The sequence below is a fragment of the Colletes latitarsis genome, chromosome 8, assembly GCF_051014445.1.
Source record: "Colletes latitarsis isolate SP2378_abdomen chromosome 8, iyColLati1, whole genome shotgun sequence".
Lineage (NCBI taxonomy): Eukaryota > Metazoa > Arthropoda > Insecta > Hymenoptera > Colletidae > Colletes > Colletes latitarsis.
In genome coordinates this window covers 2,450,483-2,474,050 of record NC_135141.1, presented here as the reverse complement: position 1 = coordinate 2,474,050, position 23,568 = coordinate 2,450,483, and positions in this window count along the sequence as shown.

Here is a 23,568-nt window from a genome sequence, read left to right as displayed (position 1 = left end):
GTTATGCGCGCATCTGGCACATGATTTTTCCTTCTTCGCATACTTGTTGGCCTGATCCTGGGTTTTTCCGGTTTCGAATCACGTAGTAATGTGGTAGCACTCAGAAACAATCCATTAAATTTGGTTTCGATCAATATTTTGGACGATAACACCGGTTAGGTCTGGGTTAGGTCTGGGTTATGCACGCATCTGGCTCATGATTTTGCCTTCTTCGCATACTTGTTGGCCAGACCCTGGGTTTTTTCCAGTTTGAATCACGTAGTGATGTGGTACCACACAGTAACAGTCAATAAAACCAGGTTTCAATCAATATTTTAGAGGATAAAACCGGTTAGGTCTGGGTTAGGTCTGGCTTATGCCCGCATCTGGCTCATGACTTTGCCTTCTTCGCATACTTGTTGGCCAGATCCTGGGTTTTCTCGAATTTGAATCACGTAGTAATGTTGTACCACATTGAAACAGTCAATTAAAGCTGGTTTCGATCAATATTCTACAGGATAAAACCGGTTAGGTCTGGGTTAGGTCTGAGTTATGCACGCATCTGGCTCATGATTTTGCCTTCTTCGCATACTTGTTTGCCAGATCCTGGGTTTTTTCGGGTTTGAGTCACGTAGTAATGTGGTACCACACTGAAACCGCCCATTAAACTTGGTTTCGATCAATATTTTAGAGGATGACACTGGTTAGGTCTGGTTTAGGTCTGGGTTATGCGCGCATCTGGCTCATGATTTCGCCTTCTTTGCGTACTTGTTGGCCAGATCCTGGGTTTTTTCGGATTTGAATCACGTAGTAATGTGGTACCACACAGTAGCAGTCAATAAAACCTGGTTTCGATCAATATTTTAGAAGATAAAACCGGCTACGTCTGGGTTAGGTCTGGCTTATGCCCACATCTGGCTCATGATTTTGCCTTCTTCGCATACTTGTTGGCCAGAACCTGGGTTTTTTCGGGTTTGAGTCACGTAGTAATGTGGTACCACACTGAAACAGTCAATTAAACCTGGCTTCGATCCACATTTTAGAGGATAACACCGGTTAGGTCTGGGTTAGGTCTGCGTTATGCCCGCATCTGGCTCATGATTTTACCTTTTCCGCATTCTTGTTGGCCAGATCCTAGGTTTTCTGTGGACTGAATCACGTAGTGATGTGGTACCACACAGTAACAGTCAATAAAACCTGGTTTCGATCAATATTTTAGAGGATAAAACAGGTTAGGGCTGGGTTAGGTCTGGCTTATGCCCGCATCTGGCTCATGATTTTGCCTTCTTCGCATACTTGTTAGCCAGAACCTGGGTTTTACCCTGTTTGAATCACGTAGTAATGCGGTACCACAACGAAAGAGTCAACAAAACCTGGTTTCGATCAATATTTTAGAGAATATAACCGGTTAGGTCTGGGTTAGGTCTGTGTTATGCCCGCATCTGGCTCATGATTTTGCCTTCTTTGCATACTTGTTGGCCAGATCCTGGGTTTTTTTCGGATTTAAATCTCGTAGTAATGTGGTACCACACAGTAACAGTCAATAAAACCTGGTTTCGATCAATATTTTAGAGGATAAAACCGGTTAGGTCTGGGTTAGGTCTGTGTTATGCCCGCATCTGGCTCATGATTTTGCCTTCTTTGCATACTTGTTGGCCAGATCCTGGGTTTTTTTCGGATTTAAATCACGTAGTAAAGTGGTACCACACAGTATCAGTCAATAAAGCCTGGTTTCGATTAATATTTTAGAGGACAAAACCGGTTAGGTCTGGCTTATGCCCGCATCTGGCTCAAGATTTTGCCTTCTTCGCATACTTGTTGGCCAGATCCTGGGTTTTTCGGATTTGAATCACGTAGTAATGTGGTACCACACAGTAACAGTCAATAAAACCTGGTTTCGATCAATATTTAAGTGGATAAAACCGGTTAGGTCTGGGTTAGGTCTGGGTTATGCCCACATCTGGCTCATGATTTTGCCTTCTTAGAATACTTGTTGGCCAGAACCTGGGTTTTTTCGGGTTTGAGTCACGTAGTAATGTGGTACCACACTGAAACAGTCCATTAAATTTGGTTTCGATCAATATTTTAGAGGATAAAACCGGTTAGGTCTGGGTTAGGTCTGGGTTATGCACGCATCTGGCTCATGATTTTGCCTTCTTCGCATACTTGTTGGCCAGATCCTGGGTTTTTTTCGGGTTTGAGTCTCGTTGTAATGTGATACCACACTGAAACTGCCCATTAAACTTGGTTTCGATCAATATTTCAGAGGATGACACCGGTTAGGTCTGGGTTATGCGCGCATCTGGCTCATGATTTTGCCTTCTTTGCATACTTGTTGGCCAGATCCTGGGTTTATTCGGATTTGAATCACGTAGTAATGTGGTACCAAACAGTAGCAGTCAATAAAAACCTGGTTTCGATCAATATTTTAGAGGATAAAACCGGTTACGTCTGGGTTAGGTCTGGGTTATGCGCGCATCTGGCACATGATTTTTCCTTCTTCGCATACTTGTTGGCCTGATCCTGGGTTTTTTCGGTTTCGAATCACGTAGTAATGTGGTAGCACTCAGAATCAATCCATTAAATTTGGTTTCGATCAATATTTTGGAGGATGACACCGGTTAGGTCTGGGTTAGGTCTGGGTAATGCACGCATCTGGCTCATGATTTTGCCTTCTTCGCATACTTGTTGGCCAGATCCTGGGTTTTTTCCAGTTTGAATCACGTAGTGATGTGGTACCACAGTGAAACAGTCAATTGAACCTAGTTTCGATCGATATTTTAGAGGATAACACCGGTAAGGTTTGGGTTAGGTCTGGGTTATGCCCGCATCTGGCTCATGATTTTGCCTTCTTTGCGTACTTGTTGGCCAGATCCTGGGTTTTTTCGGATTTGAATCACGTAGTAATGTGGTACCACACAGAAGCAGTCAATAAAACCTGGTTTCGATCAATATTTTACAGGATAAAACCGGTTAGGTCTGGGTTAGGTTTGGCTTATGCCCACATCTGGCTCATGATTTTGCCTTCTTCGCATACTTGTTGGCCAGAACCTGGGTTTTTTCGGGTTTGAGTCACGTAGTAATGTGGTACCACACTGAAACAGTCAATTAAAGCTGGCTTCGATCCACATTTTAGGGGATAACACCGGTTAGGTCTGAGTTAGGTCTGCGTTATGCCCGCATCTGGCTCATGATTTTACCTTTACCGCGTTCTTGTTGGCCAGATCCTAGGTTTTCTGTGGATTGAATCACGTAGTAATGTGGTTCCACACTGAAACAGACAATTAAACCTGGTTTCGATCAATATTTTAGAGGATCACACCGGTTTGGTCTGGGTTAGGTCTGGGTTATGCCCGTATCTGGAACATGATTTTGCCTTCTTCGCATACTTGTTGGCCTGATCCAGGGTTTTTCGGTTTTGAATCACGTAGTAATGTGGTACCACATAGAAACAGTCAATTAAAGCTGGTTTTGATCCACATTTTAGAGGATAACACCGGTTAGGTCTGGGTTAGGTCTGGGTTATGCACGCATCTGGCTCATGATTTTGCCTTCTTCGCATACTTGATGGCCAGCTCCCGGGTTTTTTCGTGTTTGAGTTACGTAGTAATGTGGTAACACACCGAAACAGTCCACTAAACTTGGTTCCGATCAATATTTTAAAGGATGACACCGGTTAAGTCTGGGTTAGGTCTGAGTTATGCACGCATCTGGCTCATGATTTTGCCTTCTTTGCACACATGTTGGCCAGATCCTGAATTTCTTCGGTTTTGAATCACGTAGTAATGTGGTACCACACAGAAACAGTCAATTAAAGCTGGTTTCGATCACTATTTTAGAGGATAAAACCGGTTAGGTCTGGGTTAGGTCTGGCTTATGCCCAGATCTGGCTCATGATTTTGCCTTCTTCGCATACTTGTTGGCCAGATCCTGGGTTTTTTCGGATTTGAATCACGTAGTAATGTGGTACCACACAGTAACAGTCAATAAAGCCTGGATTCGATCAATATTTTAGAGGACAAAACCGGTTAGGTCTGGCTTATGCCCGCATCTGGCTGAAGATTTTGCCTTCTTCGCATACTTGTTGGCCAGATCCTGGGTTTTTTCGGATTTGAATCACGTAGTAATGTGGTACCACACAGTAACAGTCAATAAAACCTGGTTTCGATCAATATTTTAGAGGATAAAACCGGTTGGGTCTGGGTTAGGTCTGGGTTATGCACGCATCTGGCTCATGATTTGCCTTCTTCGCATACTTGTTGGCCAGAACCAGGGTTTTTTCGGGTTTGAGTCACGTAGTAATGTGGTACCACACTGAAACAGTCCATTAAACTTGGTTTCGATCCACATATTAGAGGATAGAACCGGTTAGGTCTGGGTTAGGTCTGGGTTATGCGCGCATCTGGCACATGATTTTTCCTTCTTCGCATACTTGTTGGCCTGATCCTGGGTTTTTCCGGTTTCGAATCACGTAGTAATGTGGTAGCACTCAGAAACAATCCATTAAATTTGGTTTCGATCAATATTTTGGACGATAACACCGGTTAGGTCTGGGTTAGGTCTGGGTTATGCACGCATCTGGCTCATGATTTTGCCTTCTTCGCATACTTGTTGGCCAGACCCTGGGTTTTTTCCAGTTTGAATCACGTAGTGATGTGGTACCACACAGTAACAGTCAATAAAACCAGGTTTCAATCAATATTTTAGAGGATAAAACCGGTTAGGTCTGGGTTAGGTCTGGCTTATGCCCGCATCTGGCTCATGACTTTGCCTTGTTCGCATACTTGTTGGCCAGATCCTGGGTTTTCTCGAATTTGAATCACGTAGTAATGTTGTACCACATTGAAACAGTCAATTAAAGCTGGTTTCGATCAATATTCTACAGGATAAAACCGGTTAGGTCTGGGTTAGGTCTGAGTTATGCACGCATCTGGCTCATGATTTTGCCTTCTTCGCATACTTGTTGGCCAGATCCTGGGTTTTTTCGGGTTTGAGTCACGTAGTAATGTGGTACCACACTGAAACCGCCCATTAAACTTGGTTTCGATCAATATTTTAGAGGATGACACTGGTTAGGTCTGGTTTAGGTCTGGGTTATGCGCGCATCTGGCTCATGATTTTGCCTTCTTTGCGTACTTGTTGGCCAGATCCTGGGTTTTTTCGGATTTGAATCACGTAGTAATGTGGTACCACACAGTAGCAGTCAATAAAACCTGGTTTCGATCAATATTTTAGAGGATAAAACCGGTTGGGTCTGGGTTAGGTCTGGGTCATGCCCACATCTGGCTCATGATTTTGCCTTCTTCGCATACTTGTTGGCCAGAACCTGGGTTTTTTCGGGTTTGAGTCACGTAGTAATGTGGTACCACACTGAAACAGTCAATTAAACCTGGCTTCGATCCACATTTTAGAGGATAACACCGGTTAGGTCTGGGTTAGGTCTGCGTTATCCCCGCATCTGGCTCATGATTTTACCTTTTCCGCGTTCTTGTTGGCCAGATCCTAGGTTTTCTGTGGACTGAATCACGTAGTGATGTGGTACCACACTGAAACAGACAATTAAACCTGGTTTCGATCAATATTTTAGAGGAACACACCGGTTTGGTCTGGGTTAGGTCTGGCTTATGCCCGCATCTGGCTCATGATTTTGCCTTCTTCGCATACTTGTTAGCCAGAACCTGGGTTTTACCCTGTTTGAATCACGTAGTAATGCGGTACCACAACGAAAGAGTCAACAAAACCTGGTTTCGATCAATATTTTAGAGAATATAACCGGTTAGGTCTGGGTTAGGTCTGTGTTATGCCCGCATCTGGCTCATGATTTTGCCTTCTTTGCATACTTGTTGGCCAGATCCTGGGTTTTTTTCGGATTTAAATCTCGTAGTAATGTGGTACCACACAGTAACAGTCAATAAAACCTGGTTTCGATCAATATTTTAGAGGATAAAACCGGTTAGGTCTGGGTTAGGTCTGTGTTATGCCCGCATCTGGCTCATGATTTTGCCTTCTTTGCATACTTGTTGGCCAGATCCTGGGTTTTTTTCGGATTTAAATCACGTAGTAAAGTGGTACCACACAGTATCAGTCAATAAAGCCTGGTTTCGATTAATATTTTAGAGGACAAAACCGGTTAGGTCTGGCTTATGCCCGCATCTGGCTCAAGATTTTGCCTTCTTCGCATACTTGTTGGCCAGATCCTGGGTTTTTCGGATTTGAATCACGTAGTAATGTGGTACCACACAGTAACAGTCAATAAAACCTGGTTTCGATCAATATTTAAGTGGATAAAACCGGTTAGGTCTGGGTTAGGTCTGGGTTATGCCCACATCTGGCTCATGATTTTGCCTTCTTAGAATACTTGTTGGCCAGAACCTGGGTTTTTTCGGGTTTGAGTCACGTAGTAATGTGGTACCACACTGAAACAGTCCATTAAATTTGGTTTCGATCAATATTTTAGAGGATAAAACCGGTTAGGTCTGGGTTAGGTCTGGGTTATGCACGCATCTGGCTCATGATTTTGCCTTCTTCGCATACTTGTTGGCCAGATCCTGGGTTTTTTTCGGGTTTGAGTCTCGTTGTAATGTGATACCACACTGAAACTGCCCATTAAACTTGGTTTCGATCAATATTTCAGAGGATGACACCGGTTAGGTCTGGGTTATGCGCGCATCTGGCTCATGATTTTGCCTTCTTTGCATACTTGTTGGCCAGATCCTGGGTTTATTCGGATTTGAATCACGTAGTAATGTGGTACCAAACAGTAGCAGTCAATAAAAACCTGGTTTCGATCAATATTTTAGAGGATAAAACCGGTTACGTCTGGGTTAGGTCTGGGTTATGCGCGCATCTGGCACATGATTTTTCCTTCTTCGCATACTTGTTGGCCTGATCCTGGGTTTTTTCGGTTTCGAATCACGTAGTAATGTGGTAGCACTCAGAATCAATCCATTAAATTTGGTTTCGATCAATATTTTGGAGGATGACACCGGTTAGGTCTGGGTTAGGTCTGGGTAATGCCCGCATCTGGCTCATGATTTTGCCTTCTTCGCATACTTGTTGGCCAGATCCTGGGTTTTTTCCAGTTTGAATCACGTAGTGATGTGGTACCACAGTGAAACAGTCAATTGAACCTAGTTTCGATCGATATTTTAGAGGATAACACCGGTAAGGTTTGGGTTAGGTCTGGGTTATGCCCGCATCTGGCTCATGATTTTGCCTTCTTTGCGTACTTGTTGGCCAGATCCTGGGTTTTTTCGGATTTGAATCACGTAGTAATGTGGTACCACACAGAAGCAGTCAATAAAACCTGGTTTCGATCAATATTTTACAGGATAAAACCGGTTAGGTCTGGGTTAGGTTTGGCTTATGCCCACATCTGGCTCATGATTTTGCCTTCTTCGCATACTTGTTGGCCAGAACCTGGGTTTTTTCGGGTTTGAGTCACGTAGTAATGTGGTACCACACTGAAACAGTCAATTAAAGCTGGCTTCGATCCACATTTTAGGGGATAACACCGGTTAGGTCTGAGTTAGGTCTGCGTTATGCCCGCATCTGGCTCATGATTTTACCTTTTCCGCGTTCTTGTTGGCCAGATCCTAGGTTTTCTGTGGATTGAATCACGTAGTAATGTGGTTCCACACTGAAACAGACAATTAAACCTGGTTTCGATCAATATTTTAGAGGATCACACCGGTTTGGTCTGGGTTAGGTCTGGGTTATGCCCGTATCTGGAACATGATTTTGCCTTCTTCGCATACTTGTTGGCCTGATCCAGGGTTTTTCGGTTTTGAATCACGTAGTAATGTGGTACCACATAGAAACAGTCAATTAAAGCTGGTTTTGATCCACATTTTAGAGGATAACACCGGTTAGGTCTGGGTTAGGTCTGGGTTATGCACGCATCTGGCTCATGATTTTGCCTTCTTCGCATACTTGATGGCCAGCTCCCGGGTTTTTTCGTGTTTGAGTTACGTAGTAATGTGGTAACACACCGAAACAGTCCACTAAACTTGGTTCCGATCAATATTTTAAAGGATGACACCGGTTAAGTCTGGGTTAGGTCTGAGTTATGCACGCATCTGGCTCATGATTTTGCCTTCTTTGCACACATGTTGGCCAGATCCTGAATTTCTTCGGTTTTGAATCACGTAGTAATGTGGTACCACACAGAAACAGTCAATTAAAGCTGGTTTCGATCACTATTTTAGAGGATAAAACCGGTTAGGTCTGGGTTAGGTCTGGCTTATGCCCAGATCTGGCTCATGATTTTGCCTTCTTCGCATACTTGTTGGCCAGATCCTGGGTTTTTTCGGATTTGAATCACGTAGTAATGTGGTACCACACAGTAACAGTCAATAAAGCCTGGATTCGATCAATATTTTAGAGGACAAAACCGGTTAGGTCTGGCTTATGCCCGCATCTGGCTGAAGATTTTGCCTTCTTCGCATACTTGTTGGCCAGATCCTGGGTTTTTTCGGATTTGAATCACGTAGTAATGTGGTACCACACAGTAACAGTCAATAAAACCTGGTTTCGATCAATATTTTAGAGGATAAAACCGGTTGGGTCTGGGTTAGGTCTGGGTTATGCGCGCATCTGGCACATGATTTTTCCTTCTTCGCATACTTGTTGGCCTGATCCTGGGTTTTTCCGGTTTCGAATCACGTAGTAATGTGGTAGCACTCAGAAACAATCCATTAAATTTGGTTTCGATCAATATTTTGGACGATAACACCGGTTAGGTCTGGGTTAGGTCTGGGTTATGCACGCATCTGGCTCATGATTTTGCCTTCTTCGCATACTTTTTGGCCAGACCCTGGGTTTTTTCCAGTTTGAATCACGTAGTGATGTGGTACCACACAGTAACAGTCAATAAAACCAGGTTTCAATCAATATTTTAGAGGATAAAACCGGTTAGGTCTGGGTTAGGTCTGGCTTATGCCCGCATCTGGCTCATGACTTTGCCTTGTTCGCATACTTGTTGGCCAGATCCTGGGTTTTCTCGAATTTGAATCACGTAGTAATGTTGTACCACATTGAAACAGTCAATTAAAGCTGGTTTCGATCAATATTCTACAGGATAAAACCGGTTAGGTCTGGGTTAGGTCTGAGTTATGCACGCATCTGGCTCATGATTTTGCCTTCTTCGCATACTTGTTGGCCAGATCCTGGGTTTTTTCGGGTTTGAGTCACGTAGTAATGTGGTACCACACTGAAACCGCCCATTAAACTTGGTTTCGATCAATATTTTAGAGGATGACACTGGTTAGGTCTGGTTTAGGTCTGGGTTATGCGCGCATCTGGCTCATGATTTTGCCTTCTTTGCGTACTTGTTGGCCAGATCCTGGGTTTTTTCGGATTTGAATCACGTAGTAATGTGGTACCACACAGTAGCAGTCAATAAAACCTGGTTTCGATCAATATTTTAGAGGATAAAACCGGTTGGGTCTGGGTTAGGTCTGGGTTATGCCCACATCTGGCTCATGATTTTGCCTTCTTCGCATACTTGTTGGCCAGAACCTGGGTTTTTTCGGGTTTGAGTCACGTAGTAATGTGGTACCACACTGAAACAGTCAATTAAACCTGGCTTCGATCCACATTTTAGAGGATAACACCGGTTAGGTCTGGGTTAGGTCTGCGTTATCCCCGCATCTGGCTCATGATTTTACCTTTTCCGCATTCTTGTTGGCCAGATCCTAGGTTTTCTGTGGACTGAATCACGTAGTGATGTGGTACCACACTGAAACAGACAATTAAACCTGGTTTCGATCAATATTTTAGAGGAACACACCGGTTTGGTCTGGGTTAGGTCTGGGTTATGCCCGTATCTGGCACATGATTTTGCCTTCTTCGCATACTTGTTGGCCTGACCCTGGGTTTTTTCGGTTTTGAATCACGTAGTAATGTGGTACCACACAGAAACAGTCAATTAACGCTGGTTTCGATCCACATTTTAGAGGATAACACCGGTTAGGTCTGGGTTAGGTCTGGGATATGCACGCATCTGGAACATGATTTTGCCTTCTTCGCATACTTGTTGGCCTGATCCAGGGTTTTTCGGTTTTGAATCACGTAGTAATGTGGTACCACACAGAAACAGTCAATTAAAGCTGGTTTTGATCCACATTTTAGAGGATAAAACCGGTTAGGTCTGGGTTAGGTCTGGCTTATGCCCACATCTGGCTCATGATTTTGCCTTCTTCGCATACTTGTTGGCCAGATCCTGGGTTTTTTCGGATTTGAATCACGTAGTAATGTGGTACCACACAGTAACAGTCAATAAAGCCTGGATTCGATCAATATTTTAGAGGACAAAACCGGTTAGGTCTGGCTTATGCCCGCATCTGGCTGAAGATTTTGCCTTCTTCGCATACTTGTTGGCCAGATCCTGGGTTTTTTCGGATTTGAATCACGTAGTAATGTGGTACCACACAGTAACAGTCAATAAAACCTGGTTTCGATCAATATTTTAGAGGATAAAACCGGTTGGGTCTGGGTTAGGTCTGGGTTATGCACGCATCTGGCTCATGATTTGCCTTCTTCGCATACTTGTTGGCCAGAACCAGGGTTTTTTCGGGTTTGAGTCACGTAGTAATGTGGTACCACACTGAAACAGTCCATTAAACTTGGTTTCGATCCACATATTAGAGGATAGAACCGGTTAGGTCTGGGTTAGGTCTGGGTTATGCGCGCATCTGGCACATGATTTTTCCTTCTTCGCATACTTGTTGGCCTGATCCTGGGTTTTTCCGGTTTCGAATCACGTAGTAATGTGGTAGCACTCAGAAACAATCCATTAAATTTGGTTTCGATCAATATTTTGGACGATAACACCGGTTAGGTCTGGGTTAGGTCTGGGTTATGCACGCATCTGGCTCACGATTTTGCCTTCTTCGCATACTTGTTGGCCAGACCCTGGGTTTTTTCCAGTTTGAATCACGTAGTGATGTGGTACCACACAGTAACAGTCAATAAAACCAGGTTTCAATCAATATTTTAGAGGATAAAACCGGTTAGGCCTGGGTTAGGTCTGGCTTATGCCCGCATCTGGCTCATGACTTTGCCTTGTTCGCATACTTGTTGGCCAGATCCTGGGTTTTCTCGAATTTGAATCACGTAGTAATGTTGTACCACATTGAAACAGTCAATTAAAGCTGGTTTCGATCAATATTCTACAGGATAAAACCGGTTAGGTCTGGGTTAGGTCTGAGTTATGCACGCATCTGGCTCATGATTTTGCCTTCTTCGCATACTTGTTGGCCAGATCCTGGGTTTTTTCGGGTTTGAGTCACGTAGTAATGTGGTACCACACTGAAACCGCCCATTAAACTTGGTTTCGATCAATATTTTAGAGGATGACACTGGTTAGGTCTGGTTTAGGTCTGGGTTATGCGCGCATCTGGCTCATGATTTTGCCTTCTTTGCGTACTTGTTGGCCAGATCCTGGGTTTTTTCGGATTTGAATCACGTAGTAATGTGGTACCACACAGTAGCAGTCAATAAAACCTGGTTTCGATCAATATTTTAGAAGATAAAACCGGCTACGTCTGGGTTAGGTCTGGCTTATGCCCACATCTGGCTCATGATTTTGCCTTCTTCGCATACTTGTTGGCCAGAACCTGGGTTTTTTCGGGTTTGAGTCACGTAGTAATGTGGTACCACACTGAAACAGTCAATTAAACCTGGCTTCGATCCACATTTTAGAGGATAACACCGGTTAGGTCTGGGTTAGGTCTGCGTTATCCCCGCATCTGGCTCATGATTTTACCTTTTCCGCATTCTTGTTGGCCAGATCCTAGGTTTTCTGTGGACTGAATCACGTAGTGATGTGGTACCACACTGAAACAGACAATTAAACCTGGTTTCGATCAATATTTTAGAGGAACACACCGGTTTGGTCTGGGTTAGGTCTGGGTTATGCCCGTATCTGGCACATGATTTTGCCTTCTTCGCATACTTGTTGGCCTGACCCTGGGTTTTTTCGGTTTTGAATCACGTAGTAATGTGGTACCACACAGAAACAGTCAATTAACGCTGGTTTCGATCCACATTTTAGAGGATAACACCGGTTAGGTCTGGGTTAGGTCTGGGATATGCACGCATCTGGCTCATGATTATGCCTTCTTCGCATACTTGTAGGCCAGATCCTGGGTTTTTTTTCGGGTTTGAGTCACGTAGTAATGTGATACCACACTGAAACGGCCCATTAAACTTGGTCTCGATCAATATTTTAGAGGATGACACCGGTTAGGTCTGGTTTAGGTCTGGGTTATGCCCGTATCTGGCACATGATTTTGCCTTCTTCGCATACTTGTTGGCCTGACCCTGGGTTTTTTCGGTTTTGAATCACGTAGTAATGTGGTACCACACAGAAACAGTCAATTAACGCTGGTTTCGATCCACATTTTAGAGGATAACACCGGTTAGGTCTGGGTTAGGTCTGGGATATGCACGCATCTGGCTCATGATTATGCCTTCTTCGCATACTTGTAAGCCAGATCCTGGGTTTTTTTTCGGGTTTGAGTCACGTAGTAATGTGATACCACACTGAAACGGCCCATTAAACTTGGTCTCGATCAATATTTTAGAGGATGACACTGGTTAGGTCTGGTTTAGGTCTGGGTTATGCGCGCATCTGGCTCGTGATTTTGCCTTCTTTGCGTGCTTGTTGGCCAGATCCTGGGTTTTTTCGGATTTGAATCACGCAGTAATGTGGTACCACACAGTAACAGTCAATAAAACCTGGTTTCGATCAATATTTTAGAGGATAAAACCGGTTAGGTCTGGGTTAGGTCTGGGTTATGCACGCATCTGGCTCATGATTTTGCCTTCTTCGCATACTTGTTGGCCAGATCCCGGGTTTTTTCGTGTTTGAGTTAGGTAGTAATGTGGTAACACACTGAAACAGTCCACTAAACTTGGTTTCGATCAATATTTTAAAGGATGACACCGGTTAAGTCTGGGTTAGGTCTGGGTTATGCCCGCATCTGGCTCATGATTTTGCCTTCTTTGCACACATGTTGGCCAGATCCTGAATTTCTTCGGTTTTGAATCACGTAGTAATGTGGTACCACACAGAAACAGTCAATTAAAGCTGGTTTCGATCACTATTTTAGAGGATAAAACCGGTTAGGTCTGGGTTAGGTCTGGCTTATGCCCACATCTGGCTCATGATTTTGCCTTCTTCGCATACTTGTTGGCCAGATCCTGGGTTTTTTCGGGTTTGAGTCACGTAGTAATGTGGTACCACACTGAAACAGTCCATTAAACTTGGTTTCGATCAACATTTTAAAGGATGACACCGGTTAGGTCTGGGTTAGGTCTGGCTTATGCCCGCATCTGGCTCATGATTTTGCCATCTTTGCATACTTGTTGGCCAGATTTTGGGTTTTTTCGGATTTGAAACACGTAGTAATGTGGTACCACACAGTAACAGTCAATAAAGCCAGGTTTCGATCAATAGTTTAGAGGATAAAACCGGTTAGGTCTGGGTTAGGTCTGGCTTATGCCCGCATCTGGCTCATGATTATGCCTTCTTCGCATACTTGTTGGCCAGATCCTGGGTTTTCTCGAATTTGAATCACGTAGTAATGTGGTACCACACTGAAACAGTCAATTAAGGCTGGCTTCGATCCACATTTTAGAGGATGACACCGGTTAGGTCTGGGTTAGGTCTGGGTTATGCGCGCATCTGGCACATGATTTTTCCTTCTTCGCATACTTGTTGGCCTGATCCTGAGTTTTTTCGGTTTCGCATCACGTAGTAATGTGGTAGCACTCAGAAACAATCCATTAAATTTGGTTTCGATCAATATTTTGGACGATAACACCGGTTAGGTCTGGGTTAGGTCTGGGTTATGCACGCATCTGGCTCATGATTTTGCCTTCTTCGCATACTTGTTGGCCAGATCCTGGGTTTTTTCGGGTTTGAGTCACGTAGTAATGTGGTACCACACTGAAACCGCCCATTAAACTTGGTTTCGATCAATATTTTAGAGGATGACACTGGTTAGGTCTGGTTTAGGTCTGGGTTATGCGCGCATCTGGCTCATGATTTTGCCTTCTTTGCGTACTTGTTGGCCAGATCCTGGGTTTTTTCGGATTTGAATCACGTAGTAATGTGGTACCACACTGAAACCGCCCATTAAACTTGGTTTCGATCAATATTTTAGAAGATAAAACCGGCTACGTCTGGGTTAGGTCTGGCTTATGCCCACATCTGGCTCATGATTTTGCCTTCTTCGCATACTTGTTGGCCAGAACCTGGGTTTTTTCGGGTTTGAGTCATGTAGTAATGTGGTACCACACTGAAACAGTCAATTAAACCTGGCTTCGATCCACATTTTAGAGGATAACACCGGTTAGGTCTGGGTTAGGTCTGCGTTATCCCCGCATCTGGCTCATGATTTTACCTTTTCCGCATTCTTGTTGGCCAGATCCTAGGTTTTCTGTGGACTGAATCACGTAGTGATGTGGTACCACACTGAAACAGACAATTAAACCTGGTTTCGATCAATATTTTAGAGGAACACACCGGTTTGGTCTGGGTTAGGTCTGGGTTATGCCCGTATCTGGCACATGATTTTGCCTTCTTCGCATACTTGTTGGCCTGACCCTGGGTTTTTTCGGTTTTGAATCACGTAGTAATGTGGTACCACACAGAAACAGTCAATTAACGCTGGTTTCGATCCACATTTTAGAGGATAACACCGGTTAGGTCTGGGTTAGGTCTGGGATATGCACGCATCTGGCTCATGATTATGCCTTCTTCGCATACTTGTAGCCCAGATCCTGGGTTTTTTTTCGGGTTTGAGTCACGTAGTAATGTGATACCACACTGAAACGGCCCATTAAACTTGGTCTCGATCAATATTTTAGAGGATGACACCGGTTAGGTCTGGTTTAGGTCTGGGTTATGCCCGTATCTGGCACATGATTTTGCCTTCTTCGCATACTTGTTGGCCTGACCCTGGGTTTTTTCGGTTTTGAATCACGTAGTAATGTGGTACCACACAGAAACAGTCAATTAACGCTGGTTTCGATCCACATTTTAGAGGATAACACCGGTTAGGTCTGGGTTAGGTCTGGGATATGCACGCATCTGGCTCATGATTATGCCTTCTACGCATACTTGTAGGCCAGATCCTGGGTTTTTTTTCGGGTTTGAGTCACGTAGTAATGTGATACCACACTGAAACGGCCCATTAAACTTGGTCTCGATCAATATTTTAGAGGATGACACCGGTTAGGTCTGGTTTAGGTCTGGGTTATGCCCGTATCTGGCACATGATTTTGCCTTCTTCGCATACTTGTTGGCCTGACCCTGGGTTTTTTCGGTTTTGAATCACGTAGTAATGTGGTACCACACAGAAACAGTCAATTAACGCTGGTTTCGATCCACATTTTAGAGGATAACACCGGTTAGGTCTGGGTTAGGTCTGGGATATGCACGCATCTGGCTCATGATTATGCCTTCTTCGCATACTTGTAAGCCAGATCCTGGGTTTTTTTTCGGGTTTGAGTCACGTAGTAATGTGATACCACACTGAAACGGCCCATTAAACTTGGTCTCGATCAATATTTTAGAGGATGACACCGGTTAGGTCTGGTTTAGGTCTGGGTTATGCGCGCATCTGGCTCGTGATTTTGCCTTCTTTGCGTGCTTGTTGGCCAGATCCTGGGTTTTTTCGGATTTGAATCACGCAGTAATGTGGTACCACACAGTAACAGTCAATAAAACCTGGTTTCGATCAATATTTTAGAGGATAAAACAGGTTAGGGCTGGTTTAGGTCTGGGTTATGCGCGCATCTGGCTCATGATTTTGTCTTCTTTGCATACTTGTTGGCCAGATCCTGGGTTTTTTCGGATTTGAATCACGTAGTAATGTGGTACCACACAGAAACAGTCCATTAAAGCTGGTTTCGATCCACATTTTAGAGGATAACTCCGGTTAGGTCTGGGCTAGGTCTGGGTTATGCCCGCATCTCGCTCATGATTTTGAATTCTTTGCATACTTGTTGGCCAGATCCTGGGTTTCTTCGGATTTGAATCACGTAGTAATGTGGCACCACACAGTAACAGTCAATTAAACCTCATTTCGATCACTATTTTAGAGGATAAAACCGGTTAGGTCTGGGTTATGCCCGCATCTGGCTCATGATTTTTCCATCTTTGCATACTTGTTGGCCAGATCCTGGGTTTTTTCGGATTTGAATCACGCAGTAATGTGGTACCACACAGTAACAGTCAATAAAACCTGGTTTCGATCAATATTTTAGAGGATAAAACAGGTTAGGGCTGGGTTAGGTCTGGCTTATGCCCGCATCTGGCTCATGATTTTGCCTTCTTCGCATACTTGTTGGCCAGAACCTGGGTTTTACCCTGTTTGAATCACGTAGTAATGCGGTACCACAACGAAACAGTCAACAAAACCTGGTTTCGATCAATATTTTAGAGAATATAACCGGTTAGGTCTGGGTTAGGTCTGTGTTATGCCCGCATCTGGCTCATGATTTTGCCTTCTTTGCATACTTGTTGGCCAGATCCTGGGTTTTTTTCGGATTTAAATCACGTAGTAATGTGGTACCACCCAGTAACAGTCAATAAAACCTGGTTTCGATCAATATTTTAGAGGATAAAACCGGTTAGGTCTGGGTTAGGTCTGTGTTATGCCCGCATCTGGCTCATGATTTTGCCTTCTTTGCATACTTGTTGGCCAGATCCTGGGTTTTTTTCGGATTTAAATCACGTAGTAAAGTGGTACCACACAGTAACAGTCAATAAAGCCTGGCTTCGATTAATATTTTAGAGGACAAAACTGGTTAGGTCTGGCTTATGCCCGCATCTGGCTCAAGATTTTGCCTTCTTCGCATACTTGTTGGCCAGATCCTGGGTTTTTTCGGATTTGAATCACGTAGTAATGTGGTACCACACAGAAACAGTCAATTAAAGCTGGTTTCGATCCACATTTTAGAGGATAGCTCCGGTTAGGTCTGGGCTAGGTCTGGGTTATGCCCGCATCTCGCTCATGATTTTGAATTCTTTGCATACTTGTTGGCCAGAACCTGGGTTTTTTCGGGTTTGAGTCACGTAGTAATGTGGTACCACACTGAAACAGTCCATTAAATTTGGTTTCGATCAATATTTTAGAGGATAAAACCGGTTAGGTCTGGGTTAGGTCTGGGTTATGCACGCATCTGGATCATGATTTTGCCTTCTTCGCATACTTGTTGGCCAGATCCTGGGTTTTTTTCGGGTTTGAGTCTCGTTGTAATGTGATACCACACTGAAACTGCCCATTAAACTTGGTTTCGATCAATATTTTAGAGGATGACACCGGTTAGGTCTGGGTTATGCGCGCATCTGGCTCATGATTTTGCCTTCTTTGCATACTTGTTGGCCAGATCCTGGGTTTTTTCGGATTTGAATCACGTAGTAATGTGGTACCACACAGTAGCAGTCAATAAAACCTGGTTTCGATCAATATTTTAGAGGATAAAACCGGTTAGGTCTGGGTTAGGTTTGGCTTATGCCCACATCTGGCTCATGATTTTGCCTTCTTCACATACTTGTTGGCCAGAACCTGGGTTTCTTCGGGTTTGAGTCACGTAGTAATGTGGTACCACACTGAAACAGTCAATTAAAGCTGGCTTCGATCCACATTTTAGAGGATAACACCGGTTAGGTCTGGGTTAGGTCTGGCTTATGCCCACATCTGGCTCATGATTTTGCCTTCTTCGCATACTTGTTGGCCAGATCCTGGGTTTTTTCGGGTTTGAGTCACGTAGTAATGTGGTACCACACTGAAACAGTCCATTAAACTTGGTTTCGATCAACATTTTAAAGGATGACACCGGTTAGGTCTGGGTTAGGTCTGCGTTATGCCCGCATCTGGCTCATGATTTTACCTTTTCCGCATTCTTGTTGGCCAGATCCTAGGTTTTCTGTGGATTGAATCACGTAGTAATGTGGTTCCACACTGAAACAGACAATTAAACCTGGTTTCGATCAATATTTTAGAGGATCACACCGGTTTGGTCTGGGTTAGGTCTGGGTTATGCCCGTATCTGGAACATGATTTTGCCTTCTTCGCATACTTGTTGGCCTGATCCAGGGTTTTTCGGTTTTGAATCAGGTAGTAATGTGGTACCACACAGAAACAGTCAATTAAAGCTGGTTTTGATCCACATTTTAGAGGATAACACCGGTTAGGTCTGGGTTAGGTCTGGGTTATGCACGCATCTGGCTCATGATTTTGCCTTCTTCGCATACTTGTTGGCCAGATCCCGGGTTTTTTCGTGTTTGAGTTAGGTAGTAATGTGGTAACACACTGAAACAGTCCACTAAACTTGGTTTCGATCAATATTTTAAAGGATGACACCGGTTAAGTCTGGGTTAGGTCTGGGTTATGCCCGCATCTGGCTCATGATTTTGCCTTCTTTGCACACATGTTGGCCAGATCCTGAATTTCTTCGGTTTTGAATCACGTAGTAATGTGGTACCACACAGAAACAGTCAATTAAAGCTGGTTTCGATCACTATTTTAGAGGATAAAACCGGTTAGGTCTGGGTTAGGTCTGGCTTATGCCCACATCTGGCTCATGATTTTGCCTTCTTCGCATACTTGTTGGCCAGATCCTGGGTTTTTTCGGGTTTGAGTCACGTAGTAATGTGGTACCACACTGAAACAGTCCATTAAACTTGGTTTCGATCAACATTTTAAAGGATGACACCGGTTAGGTCTGGGTTAGGTCTGGCTTATGCCCGCATCTGGCTCATGATTTTGCCATCTTTGCATACTTGTTGGCCAGATTTTGGGTTTTTTCGGATTTGAAACACGTAGTAATGTGGTACCACACAGTAACAGTCAATAAAGCCAGGTTTCGATCAATAGTTTAGAGGATAAAACCGGTTAGGTCTGGGTTAGGTCTGGCTTATGCCCGCATCTGGCTCATGATTATGCCTTCTTCGCATACTTGTTGGCCAGATCCTGGGTTTTCTCGAATTTGAATCACGTAGTAATGTGGTACCACACTGAAACAGTCAATTAAGGCTGGCTTCGATCCACATTTTAGAGGATAACACCGGTTAGGTCTGGGTTAGGTCTGAGTTATGCACGTATCTGGCTCATGATTTTGCCTTCTTTGCATACTTGTTGGCCAGATCCTGGGTTTTTTCGGGTTTGAGTCACGTAGTAATGTGGTACCACACAGTAACAGTCAATAAAGCCTGGTTTCGATCAATATTTTAGAGGACAAAACCGGTTAGGTCTGGCTTATGCCCGCATCTGGCTCAAGATTTTGCCTTCTTCGCATACTTGTTGGCCAGATCCTGGGTTTTTTCGGATTTGAATCACGTAGTAATGTGGTACCACACAGTAACAGTCAATAAAACCTGGTTTCGATCAATATTTTAGAGGATAAAACCGGTTAGGTCTGGGTTAGGTCTGTGTTATGCCCGCATCTGGCTCATGATTTTGCCTTCTTTGCATACTTGTTGGCCAGATCCTGGGTTTTTTTCGGATTTAAATCACGTAGTAAAGTGGTACCACACAGTAACAGTCAATAAAGCCTGGCTTCGATTAATATTTTAGAGGACAAAACTGGTAGGTCTGGGTTAGGTCTGGGTTATGCACGCATCTGGCTCATGATTTTGCCTTCTTCGCATACTTGTTGGCCAGATCCTGGGTTTTTTCGGGTTTGAGTCACGTAGTAATGTGGTACCACACTGAAACCGCCCATTAAACTTGGTTTCGATCAATATTTTAGAGGATGACACTGGTTAGGTCTGGTTTAGGTCTGGGTTATGCGCGCATCTGGCTCATGATTTTGCCTTCTTTGCGTACTTGTTGGCCAGATCCTGGGTTTTTTCGGATTTGAATCACGTAGCAATGTTGTACCACATTGAAACAGTCAATTAAAGCTGGATTCGATCAATATTCTACAGGATAAAACCGGTTAGGTCTGGGTTAGGTCTGAGTTATGCACGCATCTGGCTCATGATTTTGCCTTCTTCGCATACTTGTTGGCCAGATCCTGGTTTTTTTCGGGTTTGAGTCACGTAGTAATGTGGTACCACACTGAAACCGCCCATTAAACTTGGTTTCGATCAATATTTTAGAGGATGACACTGGTTAGGTCTGGTTTAGGTCTGGGTTATGCGCGCATCTGGCTCATGATTTTGCCTTCTTTGCGTACTTGTTGGCCAGATCCTGGGTTTTTTCGGTTTTGAATCACGTAGTAATGTGGTACCACACAGTAAAAGTCAATAAAACCTGGTTTCGATCAATATTTTAGAAGATAAAACCGGCTACGTCTGGGTTAGGTCTGGCTTATGCCCACATCTGGCTCATGATTTTGCCTTCTTCGCATACTTGTTGGCCAGTACCTGGGTTTTTTCGGGTTTGAGTCACGTAGTAATGTGGTACCACACTGAAACAGTCAATTAAACCTGGCTTCGATCCACATTTTAGAGGATAACACCGGTTAGGTCTGGGTTAGGTCTGCGTTATCCCCGCATCTGGCTCATGATTTTACCTTTTCCGCATTCTTGTTGGCCAGATCCTAGGTTTTCTGTGGACTGAATCACGTAGTGATGTGGTACCACACTGAAACAGACAATTAAACCTGGTTTCGATCAATATTTTAGAGGAACACACCGGTTTGGTCTGGGTTAGGTCTGGGTTATGCCCGTATCTGGCACATGATTTTGCCTTCTTCGCATACTTGTTGGCCTGACCCTGGGTTTTTTCGGTTTTGAATCACGTAGTAATGTGGTACCACACAGAAACAGTCAATTAACGCTGGTTTCGATCCACATTTTAGAGGATAACACCGGTTAGGTCTGGGTTAGGTCTGGGATATGCACGCATCTGGCTCATGATTATGCCTTCTTCGCATACTTGTAGGCCAGATCCTGGGTTTTTTTTCGGGTTTGAGTCACGTAGTAATGTGATACCACACTGAAACGGCCCATTAAACTTGGTCTCGATCAATATTTTAGAGGATGACACCGGTTAGGTCTGGTTAAGGTCTGGGTTATGCCCGTATCTGGCACATGATTTTGCCTTCTTCGCATACTTGTTGGCCTGACCCTGGGTTTTTTCGGTTTTGAATCACGTAGTAATGTGGTACCACACAGAAACAGTCAATTAACGCTGGTTTCGATCCACATTTTAGAGGATAACACCGGTTAGGTCTGGGTTAGGTCTGGGATATGCACGCACCTGGCTCATGATTATGCCTTCTTCGCATACTTGTAAGCCAGATCCTGGGTTTTTTTTCGGGTTTGAGTCACGTAGTAATGTGATACCACACTGAAACGGCCCATTAAACTTGGTCTCGATCAATATTTTAGAGGATGACACCGGTTAGGTCTGGTTTAGGTCTGGGTTATGCGCGCATCTGGCTCGTGATTTTGCCTTCTTTGCGTGCTTGTTGGCCAGATCCTGGGTTTTTTCGGATTTGAATCACGCAGTAATGTGGTACCACACAGTAACAGTCAATAAAACCTGGTTTCGATCAATATTTTAGAGGATAAAACAGGTTAGGGCTGGTTTAGGTCTGGGTTATGCGCGCATCTGGCTCATGATTTTGTCTTCTTTGCATACTTGTTGGCCAGATCCTGGGTTTTTTCGGATTTGAATCACGTAGTAATGTGGTACCACACAGATACAGTCAATTAAAGCTGGTTTCGATCCACATTTTAGAGGATAACTCCGGTTAGGTCTGGGCTAGGTCTGGGTTATGCCCGCATCTCGCTCATGATTTTGAATTCTTTGCATACTTGTTGGCCAGATCCTGGGTTTTTTCGGATTTGAATCACGTAGTAATGTGGCACCACACAGTAACAGTCAATTAAACCTCATTTCGATCACTATTTTAGAGGATAAAACCGGTTAGGTCTGGGTTATGCCCGCATCTGGCTCATGATTTTTCCATCTTTGCATACTTGTTGGCCAGATCCTGGGTTTTTTCGGATTTGAATCACGCAGTAATGTGGTACCACACAGTAACAGTCAATAAAACCTGGTTTCGATCAATATTTTAGAGGATAAAACAGGTTAGGGCTGGGTTAGGTCTGGCTTATGCCCGCATCTGGCTCATGATTTTGCCTTCTTCGCATACTTGTTGGCCAGAACCTGGGTTTTACCCTGTTTGAATCACGTAGTAATGCGGTACCACAACGAAACAGTAAACAAAACCTGGTTTCGATCAATATTTTAGAGAATATAACCGGTTAGGTCTGGGTTAGGTCTGTGTTATGCCCGCATCTGGCTCATGATTTTGCCTTCTTTGCATACTTGTTGGCCAGATCCTGGGTTTTTTTCGGATTTAAATCACGTAGTAATGTGGTACCACACAGTAACAGTCAATAAAACCTGGTTTCGATCAATATTTTAGAGGATAAAACCGGTTAGGTCTGGGTTAGGTCTGTGTTATGCCCGCATTTGGCTCATGATTTTGCCTTCTTTGCATACTTGTTGGCCAGATCCTGGGTTTTTTTCGGATTTAAATCACGTAGTAAAGTGGTACCACACAGTAACAGTCAATAAAGCCTGGCTTCGATTAATATTTTAGAGGACAAAACTGGTTAGGTCTGGCTTATGCCCGCATCTGGCTCAAGATTTTGCCTTCTTCGCATACTTGTTGGCCAGTTCCTGGGTTTTTCGGATTTGAATCACGTAGTAATGTGGTACCACACAGTAACAGTCAATAAAACCTGGTTTCGATCAATATTTAAGAGGATAAAACCGGTTAGGTCTGGGTTAGGTCTGGGTTATGCCCTCATCTGGCTCATGATTTTGCCTTCTTAGAATACTTGTTGGCCAGAACCTGGGTTTTTTCGGGTTTGAGTCACGTAGTAATGTGGTACCACACTGAAACAGTCCATTAAATTTGGTTTCGATCAATATTTTAGAGGATAAAACCGGTTAGGTCTGGGTTAGGTCTGGGTTATGCACGCATCTGGCTCATGATTTTGCCTTCTTCGCATACTTGTTGGCCAGATCCTGGGTTTTTTTCGGGTTTGAGTCTCGTTGTAATGTGATACCACACTGAAACCGCCCATTAAACTTGGTTTCGATCAATATTTTAGAGGATGACACCGGTTAGGTCTGGGTTATGCGCGCATCTGGCTCATGATTTTGCCTTCTTTGCATACTTGTTGGCCAGATCCTGGGTTTTTTCGGATTTGAATCACGTAGTAATGTGGTACCACACAGTAGCAGTCAATAAAACCTGGTTTCGATCAATATTTTAGAGGATAAAACCGGTTAGGTCTGGGTTAGGTTTGGCTTATGCCCACATCTGGCTCATGATTTTGCCTTCTTCACATACTTGTTGGCCAGAACCTGGGTTTTTTCGGGTTTGAGTCACGTAGTAATGTGGTACCACACTGAAACAGTCAATTCAAGCTGGCTTCGATCCACATTTTAGAGGATAACACCGGTTAGGTCTGAGTTAGGTCTGCGTTATGCCCGCATCTGGCTCATGATTTTACCTTTTCCGCATTCTTGTTGGCCAGATCCTAGGTTTTCTGTGGATTGAATCACGTAGTAATGTGGTTCCACACTGAAACAGACAATTAAA